Consider the following 10835-nt stretch of genomic DNA (forward strand, 5'->3'; position numbering starts at 1 on the left):
AGCATGCACCAGGACCTCTGAGTTGATGATATCATCCTGCAAAGAGATGCAGGCCAAGGAAAGGAATTCCGGAGCATAGGCCCTCAAGATGGAGCCACCAACGGTGGGGCAATTCAATCAGAGATTCTCAAGAGGCCCCAATTGGAAGGGCACAGATATCTCAGAACGTTTTTGGCCTGGAGTAAGGTTACAAAATAGGCGGAGGAGAAGGCATGGAAGGATTTGAAAACATGCAGGAGAATTTTAAAATTAAGGTATTGCACACCCTGAAGCCACTGCAGATCAGTAAGCACAGGGGTGATGAGTGAAGAGAACTTGGTATGAATTAGGATACAAGCAGCAGAGTTTTGGATGAGCTTCAGTTTAAGTGTAATGTGGAAGCTGACCAGGAGAACATTAGAATTGTCAAGTCAGGAGGTAACAAAGGCAGGATGAGGGTCTCCACAACAGATAGGCTGAGGTATGAGTGAAGTCAAGGCAGTGTGATGGTGGTGGAAGTAGGTGATCTTCGTGATATTTGATCAGTAGCTCAGTTCGGAGACAAATATTCTCCAAGCGTGGAACAATAGTCAAAGGGAGCATATCTTGGGAAATCAGGCACATTCAGCCTGTGACTTTCTACCCATTAAAATGAATGGTTGCAAAATTGTGATCTTTGTATTTGAAATGATCTACCCTTAAGCATAAAATCAGAAAACTTGCTGCTTAGGAAAGAAATTAACTGCATTTCAATCCTTGGCATTATCATTCCTCACTGTAATTTAAACAAAAAGTTACAAACAACTGCAATTATCAACGACAAATATGCAGGACAAAAATCAAAACAGCGACAAAGCAGCAGCAGGAACTAAAGTAGATTAAATATATAAATCGCCCAATGGGAGAAGAAAAAAGAAGATACTGTACAACGCGCACAATTAAAAAATATTGTCAAGGAGAAGGCGGTTTACCAAAATATACCTGACCTGACTATTCACAAGCTCTGCACCAATATACAGACATACTTTCATAACATGCAGCAGAACTTCAGTTTTGATTAGAGAAAGAAAATCATTATTCATTGTCAATTACCGATTTACATTCCATGCTATGGCTTATTTTTAATATTTTACAGGTAAATTACATACAAACCATTATTGTTTGGCCTAAGCAGTGCATGTTCATGTTTATCCTTCACATGAGAGGTAATTATAACCCCTAAGAGGGGTATTCCTTTTGTTTCTAGATTCCTTTCCCCGGCTTTCCTTGAACCATCTAGTTAATCTATTTTTAAACATTGGTGTTATATAATTATGTTACTTGTAAAGAAATAGGAACTAATTGTGATGAGAATGTACATCTGGGATGCCACCTTTTATGGCTGCACTACAGTCAGGTGCCGAGAACAATGTAGCAGTCCACCAGCCCACTTGGAGCCCTGTGAGAAACACACTGATCGAAGGTCCACCATTTTGAGTCTAAAAGTGTGATTATTTCGAATACTGGGGACCAAAAGGCACAACTGGTGGCAGCCGGTACCTGTAAGCAAAATCCCAAACATTTTGAAAAATTAATTGCTAAACTAAATTGAAAAGTCAACTGAAATTAGTACTAAAACAAGAGAGCGAAACTGATTGAATCTTGAGATAATGGAAAGGCTGAGGCAGCAATGAATGCACAGCTCCAGCTATTGATGAATTGTGAGGCTGAAGATGTTGTCGAAGTTGAAACAAAAGTTGCAGATTGACATTCAGTAGCTTGTTAAAAGGTACCGTGCAGAGGACAAGGTCAGCGACATCTTTTTCTGGCCAACCTCTGTTCCTATTTTGTATGTTCTTATGTTCATAAGAATCTATCTACCCTTGCCTTAAAAATATTCAATGATGCTGCTTCCACGACCTTGTGAGGCAGAGAGTTCCAAAGTCACACAGCCCTGTAAGAGAAATAAATTCTCCTCCCCTATCCTAATAGGGTGACCCCAAATTTTAACAACACCAGGTTAAAGTCCAACAGGTTTGTTTCGAATCACTAGCTTTCGGAGCACAGCTCCTTCCTCAGGTGAATGAAGAGCTGGGTTCCAGAAACATATATATAGACAAAGTCAATGATGCAAGACGATACCTTGAATGCAAGTCTTTGCAGGTAATCAAGTCTTTACAGGTCCAGACGGAGAAACTGGAGAGAGGGATAATCACAGGTTAAAGAGGCGTCAATTGTCACAAGCCAGGACAGTTGGTAGGATTTTGCAAGCCCGGGCCAGATGGTGGGGGATGAATGTAATGTGACATGAATGCAAGGTCCCGGTTGAGGCCGCACTCATGTGTGCGGAACTTGGGTATAAGTTTCTGCTCGGCTATTCTGTGATGCCGCGCGTCCAGAAGGCCGCCTTGGAGAAGACTTACCCGAAGATCAGAGGCTGAATGCTCTTGACTGCTGCAGTGTTCCCTGACTGGAAGGGAACATTCCTGCCTGGTGATTGTCGCGTGATGTCCGTTCAGCCGTTGTCGCAGCGCCTGCATGGTCTCGCCAATGTACCATGCTTCGGGACATCCTTTCCTGCAGCGTATGAGATAGACAATGTTGGCCGAGTCGCACGAGTATATAACACATAACTGGTGGGGGTGTTCTCACTCGTAATGGTGGTACCCATGTTGATGATCTGGCATGTCATGCAGAGATTGTCATGGCAGGGTTGTGTGGTGTCGGGGTCACTGTTCTGAAGGCTGGGTAATTTGCTGCAAACAATGGTCTGTTTGAGGTTGCGCGGTTGTTTGATGGAAAGTAGTGGGGGTGTGGAGATGACCTTGGCAAGATGTTCACCTTCATTGACGACGTGTTGAAGGCTGCGAAGAAGATGTTGTAGTTTCTCCACTCCGAGGAAGTACTGGACAACGAAGGGTACTCCCTCGGTTGTGTCCCGTGTTTGTCTTCCGAGGAGGTCGGTGCAGTTTTTTGCTGTGGCGCGTTGGAACTGTCGATCGATGAGTCAAGCGTCATATCCCATTCGTACGAGGGCATCTTTCAGCGTCTGTAAATGCCTGTTATGTTCCTCCTCGTCTGAGCAGATCCTGTGTGTACGGAGGGCCTGTCCATAGGGGATGGCTTCTTTAATGTGTTTTGTGTTTAGGGTGGAAACTGGAGAAGTGGAACATTGTGAGATTATCCGTGGGCTTGCGGTAAAGCGAAGTGCTGAGGTGACCGTCCTTGATGGAGACGAGTGTCTCCAAGAATTCAACTGATTCTGGAGAGTAGTCCATGGTGAGTCTGATGGTGGGATGGAACTTATTGATGTCATCATGTAGTCGTTTCAGTGATTCTTCGCCGTGGGTCCAAAGGAAAAAAAATCATCGATGTATCTGGTGTATAATGTCGGTTGAAGGTCCTATGTGGTGATGAGATCTTGTTCAAACTTGTGCATGAAGATGTTGGCATAATGAGGAGCAGATATGGTCCCCATGGCTGTTCCGTATGTCTGGATGAAGAACTTGTTGTCGAAGGTGAAGACGTTGTGATCCAGAATGAAGCGGATGAGTTGCAGAATTGGGTCTGGAGATTGGCAGTTGTCGGTGTTGAGTACTGAGGCTGTTGCAGCAATGCTGTCGTCATGGGGATGCTGGTGTCAAGTGCCGAGATGTCCATTGTAACAAGGAATGTTCCTGGTTCAACTGGTCCATGGGTGCTGAGGTTCTGTAAGAAGTCCGTCGTATCGCAACAGAAGCGGGGCGTTCCTTGTACGATGAGTTTCAAGATGCCCTCGATGTAGCCGGAGAGGTTCTCACACAGGGTCCCATTGCCTGATACGATAGGACGGCTGGTGTGTTGACCTCATGTATTTTCGGGAGGCAGTAGAGATCTCCAACGTGGGGAGTACGTGGGAAGAGAGCACGTAGGGTGCTCTGAAGGTCTGGAACCAAGGTCTTGATCAGTCTGTTGAGTTGGCGGGTGCGTTTCTTGGTCGGATCTGCGGGTAACTGTCTGTAGTGTTCCTGGTTGTTGAGTTGTCGGTACACTTCTTTGCAGTACTCCGTTCTGTTCGGTATGACGGTGGCCCCTCCTTTATCTGCTGGTTTGATGATGATGTTGCGGTTGGACTTGAGAGCGCGGATGGCGTTGAGTTGTGCTTGGTGACGTTCGGGGCTTGTGAATGCAACTGATGAATCTGGCATTGACGCGACTCCTGACGGCTTGAGTATACATGTCGAGAGTTTCAACAATTTCAGGTCAGAGTTTCAACAATTTCAAAGGAGTCTGGAGACAAGGCCTTCATGAATCCTGTCACTTTGAAAATAAATGCTATTGCAAAAGGACAGGGAGCAGTCCTGATAAAAGGGGGAAGACCAATAGCGTTTGCATCCAAAGCTCCAACATCAGCTCAGGCCAGAAATGTCAACATAGAAAGGGAGCTTTTGAAAGGCATGTATGTTTGTGAGAAATTCCATATATCTCTCTATGGGAGAAAGTTGATAGTGGAGAGTGATCATTGTCCACTGGAGCTGATCTACAAGAAAGAGATGTGTAGAGCAGCGGCAAGACTGCAGAGATTACTCTTGAGGATTCAGAGTTACAATTTCACTCTGAAATACAAGCCAGGAAGAGCAATGGTTCCGGCAGATGTCCTATTTCGGGTGTTGATACAGGAAAAACATGAGATAAAAGATCTATGCATAAAGATCCATCACATAGTGAATGTAATGCCACCAAAACTGAGGCAAATCAGAGACGAAACCAGCAAAGATGAAGCATTATAGACTCTCTCTCAGCAAGTGATCCAGGGATGGCTTGACAAGATGCAGCAAACACAGCCAGCAATACGGTCATACTGGTCCAGCACAGATGACACCTCACGAGAAGATCATGTCCTTCTAGCCAGATCCAGAACAAGGCAGGAAGAACTTCTCCCGAAGCTACATGAATGCCACATGGGAATGGAGAAGTGTAGGCTCAGAGTCAGATCAACTATATTGGATAGGCATCTACAAAGCCATCGAATGAATGGTACCTACATGCAGCGTATATCAGAAGTATAGAAATACAGAGAAGTACCACCGAGGCTGTGGCATTCCTGAGCCAATTTATTCACACAAAATCAAGAATGGTATCTCATAGCTGCAGATCATGTACGCAAAACCCTGAACCATAGTGGCACACATGAGATGAATGAACTTCTCCAATCTCAGCCAATGATCCTGCAGTACCGCAGGGAACTCTAACATGTGCGAGCAGGTCTTTTGCTGCTGACCTCAGTGGAGCTTCTTTTCTTGTGACTCCTAAAGCCTTGCACCTTTGCCCAGCTGGGCAGGGTTGTGTCTGCCCTCCATCCTCACAGGGGAGCGGGTCTGCTGACAGCTGCCTGTGCCTCTCTTACTTCTTCCTGCACACTTGAGACGTGCTCTCCACTCAAAAGCATAAGACTATAAGACATAGGAGTAGAATTTGGTCATTCAACCCATAAAGTCTATTCCATCATTCAATGAGATCATGACTGATCTGATAATACCACCCTATCTCCCTATCTAAGCATTTCCAAGAACCTACTGAGTTGATTGCATCTACGTTGGTGGGAGGTGTACTTCTAAGATGTGGCAATGTACCTGTTAGCAGTGCTTGTCCCGGTGCAAACACACAAACCTGTCCTTCCCCCTCACCTCCCCAACATCTGGACCTGTAGCAGACAAAGGAAGAAATCATGAGATTGAGTCTTAGAAAGTAGAGACATCTGCAGTGCTGAGATTTCCTAATGCATCTGAACCTTTTGTAATGCAGTTGCCTGCGGGGCCATTTAAGGAGTATGATGGGCAGGGTTCTCTGTCTCACGACACCGGAAATGTGATTGGGAGAAAATCATGGGGAGGTGAAAATGGTGGCCGGCGCCAAGTACCCAATGGAATGCAATGTTCGGTGCTTCGACAACGGGGTCAATGGTTTCTACTCCGCATGTACAATAAACGCCGTTGGCATATCATTAGCGGGCCTGAACTGGTATTCTCCAGGGTCTCCACGATGCTCCGCCTCCACCAGGAGGAATTACCAACGGCGAGTTTCACTTCTGGTTTTAAACGTCGGGAAATGGATGCCATACCTGCTGAGGGAGAGAGAGGAGGTTGGACATGTTCACAGAGGCGTGACCGTGGGCTGCTGGTCCTGCCGCTGGACTGACTTGGGGGCGGTGGGGGGAGTAGCAGGGGCGGATGTCAGGGGGTGACAAGGTGATGGGTCATGTTACAATCCCCTGGGACCAGGGTGTGGAGGGCCGATGTGAGGGCTTCAATTGGGGGCCCCAGTCTGTGACCACCCTCACTGTCTGCGCAACTCCTACCACACCCTCGCCCCACTCCCAGAACCCCCTCTGCAGCCAGCCCAGCCCACCCCTCAGACCCTTCTGAAAGAGCACTGAGACACATTGAAATTTTTGTGCACAGGTGTTCATTTCGCAAATAATATGTGAATATCACCGTAAGACTTGTGTCCTCGTCCCTTATGCTATCCTATGTGCTGCACCCGTGCCAACTTAACTGAGGTCTACCCCTCTGGCCTTATGGACCCTCACGCTACACCTATGTGAATCCCCAGACAGTACATCAGGAGTAGAGATGGCCTGCTGCGAAAAGCATGCTGTGACATGGGTCCTCTTTGGCGGCCGTCCTCTGGAGTGCCCTGGCCTGGATGGGCCTGACAGTTGCTCGGGATCCCAAGTGGCGTGGTGCCAACCTGTTCTGCCAGCTGCTCATCGGATACACCAGGGGCAGGTAGGGGGGAATCCGAGGCGCAATGGTGTTCTGGCACCTCCCCTGTGGGAGTCACTGGCACGGGCCCCACCATCTCCACCTCCCTTAGCGTGGCCGATGGCCCCCTGGGCTTTTCCGTGGGACAGGAATGCGACCGGAGCAAACTCCTGGGGCTCCCCTGCCACCTGACACTGCCAGTCCTGGACTTCCGCTCTCGTCTCGACATAGAGTCTTAATGCTCGCACTCATGGAACACCTCCATCTGGGTCTGTGCCACATCACTCAGTGACTGTGCTAGCTCCCTCTGGGACTGACACACACCAGCCAGCAACCGGGCACTGTCAGCAACACCCTCAGCCATAACCCGTTGTGAGTGTCCAAGATCTGGAGCACCGCTGCAATGTCCAGGTGGCCCTGGTACATAGCTACCTGCAACAGGGCAGCCCTCTCCCGTGCCTTGGTGACTGCCCACACAGATTGCCCGAGGCCTTGGACATGCTGACCCCTTCGCCCCCAAGGCCTCCACTATGGATGTCACCCTTTCAGTGTTGGCCTGTGTGGCTGGCATGGTCAGCACCACCTCCTGCTCCTGCAGGTGGTTGGATGCCTCCAATTGCACCTCCAGGCGCTGGATGGTTGCTGACAACCCTCCATGTAGACCCTAGCTTTGTGTCTCCATCTCCATTATTGATGGAACCACCCTTTCCAGAAGCCCGAGACCCAACCGGCAGCTAGTCCCTGGGGTCAGGCCGCACTCCAACCGTCCGACATCTCGGGGGCTCCTATCTCCACCTGATGCACTGCAGCATGCGTGTGGTGTGCACGAGATCATGCCCCAGGAGTATCCAAAATGCCCAACCAACGTGTCTCTGGGATGGTGGAGGGTGTTGGAGACAGCTGTGATGGGAAGTCATAGATAGAGTCATAGATGTTTACAGCATGGAAACAGGCCCTTCGGCCCAGCTGGTCCATGCCGCCCAGTTTCTATCACTAAGCTAGTCCCACTTGCCCGCATTTGGCCCATATCCCTCTCTACCCACCCTGTCCATGTAACTGTCTAACTGCTTTTTAAAGGAAAACATTGTACCCGCCTCCACCACAGCCTCTGGCAGCCCGTTCCAGATGCTCACCACCCTCTGTGTGAAATAATTTCCCCTCTGGTCTCTTTTGTATCTCTCTCCTCTAACCTTAAACCTATGCCCTCTAGTTCTAGACTCCGCTACATTTGGGAAAATATGTCACCTATCTACCTGATCTATGCCCCTCATTATTTTATAGTCCTCTATAAGATCACCCCTAAGTCTCCTAAGCTTCAGGGAAAAAAGTCCCAGCCTCGCCTTATAACTCAGACCATCAAGTCCTGTTAGCATCCTCGTAAATCTCTTCTGCTCTCTTTAAGAGATTTACGAGGATGCTACCAGGACTTGATGGTCTGAGTTATAAGGAGAAGTCAGTATCGTCCCCGGCCTGATGCTCCTGGTTGTCTCAGGCTGGCATTTGAGGGCTCATGATGTCACTGTCTGTTGCCTCCTCGTCGCTGGAATCTGCTTGGGGTTGGGGGATGCCAGAAGGGCTTGCCTCGTCGTCAGGTGATCCTGCAAGACATGGCACATTATTGGATCGTGAGCTGGAGTGGTGTGGGGGTGGGTTGGGGGTGGTGAGTGGGCGGTGTGTTGATGGGGTGGGGCAGTGGGGTGGGGGCCGTGCCACGCATGCCATGGGAAACCGCAATGCAACGCGGTCTCGCTTGGTTGCCCGATGTCGACCTCCTCTCTCCAGGCCCACTGACCGGGTCCAGTGTCCGCTGTTCCGTGACACTGAGGTGCCGTAGATCCAATGATCCCCCTTCCTTCTTCGCTCTCTCTCCAGTTATGTGCCGCCTTCTCCTAGGTGGGGGGGAGCAGGGGGGAGACAAAAAGCGCACAGTGTTAGACTGTCAGACGTGGGCCGCACAGGGGGTGGGTAGCTGGCAGTCTTTGTGGCCAGGGCACTGGCCATGCCAGTCGGAATGGGTGCTGGCATGTGGTGCAGGGTGGGGAGCGTGTACACTGCCGGCGAGTGAGTGGGCGGTTATGGGTGTTTGGGATGGGGGGTTCGTGCCAGGGACACACTGCTGCCCACTCACCCTGGCCGCCCTGAGGAGGTCCTGTAGCTTATTTCTGCACTGCTGACTGGTCTTGGCGGTGGGGCCCACAACCCTCACAGCCTCTGCTACCTGGGCACAGGCCCGGTGTACAGCAGTGAGTGGCAGCCGCCTTCCCAACCTGGGGTACAGTATAGCCCGGCCCTCCCCCACGGCATCCAGCAGGGTCTCAATCTCGGCTTCGCAAACCGGGGTGCCGCTCTTCGTGCTGCCATCTTGTTGGCTGGGATGAGTGTGTGTGGGGAGTGAAGTGCTTATATATGGCTACAGCTTGTCAGCCTCTCGAGTGACAATCCCGAGAAAGGTGAGTCGGACACCGTTTTTCATTCAAATTGATCGAGTTCGACGTGGCGCCAGTGTTAGCCCATTAATGGATAATGAATTGATGCAGGACCGGCAGCAATTTAGTTGTTGCAGAAGTCCACCGATTCAGTCCCAGCATCAACACTTAGTTTCTGAAATGGAGTATCCCGCCCGATATCTTTTCACCCCCTCCAGGAAGGGCTATTTCCCCCTGCCTAACCGGTTCCGGGGTGGGGTGGGGGGGGGGCTACACTGTCAATTCTGATAGCTCCTTCCTCTATGAACTGTGTGCTGTTTTTTCCTGCAAGACCATTAGAGAGAGGGAGATAAGTCAGTGCTAGCCTCTACAACACAAGTGTCAACAGCTCATCCTGAGGAGTCTTGAGAGGGTGGATGTGGATGTTTCTGTTGTCTGTATAAATCAGGCCCACCCTCACTCAATCCCACCTCCATTCCCGCCCTCCATAGCTGCCAACTGACAGCACAACCACCTCCAGCCAATTAACAGGCTGTCCTGTAAAAATCAGGGCTTGTGCCTCATTTTTCCCTCCCCAGGTGGGATCAGAACCTGGAAACAATGCACGACATTCATTCCCTGACCCTGGAAGGAAAATCAATTATGTCCTCAAAAATTCCTCAATATCCATTTTTATCCTATCCAATATCACTACTGCACAAAGATGTGCAGGTTAGGTGGATTGGCCATGATAAATTGCCCTTAGTATCCAAAATTGCCCTTAGTGTTGGGTGGGGTTACTGGGTTATGGGGATAGGGTGGAGGTGTTGACCTTGGGTAGGGTGCTCTTTCCAAGAGCCGGTGCAGACTCGATGGGCCGAATGGCCTCCTTCTGCACTGTAAATTCTATGATATATACACGTTCACAGCATCGTCCTCTGTAATGAGAGCACATCTTACCTTTAATCTTATATTTACATCCTGCAGTACAAACCCCTTAAATACTGGTCTGCTTCTACTCTGTCCCACCCCTTCATAATTTTGACCAGAGCTGCTAAATTACCTTTAATCTACGAACACTATTACGCAGATAGAAGCCTACGACAAGTATTTTACCAATGTACTAAATGTATCAATTTTATTTTGGAGTAATTAAGCAATTCTCCTGCAGCAGCTTCAATATTATGTTTTGTCAGGCAGTTGAAATTCCACAAGCATTATGATTATTCCCATTTCACATAATTTTGTGTTTTTATATACCTGAGGAAGATTCACAACGCAGTCATTAGTTCTGATTAAAAAATACACCCCGAAGATAATTCTTTTTTTAAATGTCCTGAAACTAATTGAACTGCTGCCATCAAAGCCTCAGTGGTAAGGTGGTGAATTCTCTACCCTGGGGAGTATGACTGCTGAACTATCAAAGTTAATTTATTTCCTGTGAAAATCACCAAATGCAACAACAGCTAATCGATAGGAACTGCCGAGGATTTACAGTACAGAGGTCTTAATTCATTCATTGGAAATATGAAGGACATCCAGGCCTGTCTTGGTTGCAGCAGCATGATAGAGCAAGTAAAAGGTGGTGCTCATAACAATCGCTAATCTCCTAACAGTGTTGAGGCTCAGAGCAACATACCTGCTGCATACCTTGCGGGGCACCGCACAAGGAGATTGCATTTCTCTGGGGAGGCTCTCACACAGATGTGCCATCTCCTGCTGCAAGGAC

The sequence above is a fragment of the Scyliorhinus canicula genome, chromosome 3, assembly GCF_902713615.1.
Source record: "Scyliorhinus canicula chromosome 3, sScyCan1.1, whole genome shotgun sequence".
NCBI classification, from domain to species: Eukaryota; Metazoa; Chordata; class Chondrichthyes; order Carcharhiniformes; family Scyliorhinidae; genus Scyliorhinus; species Scyliorhinus canicula.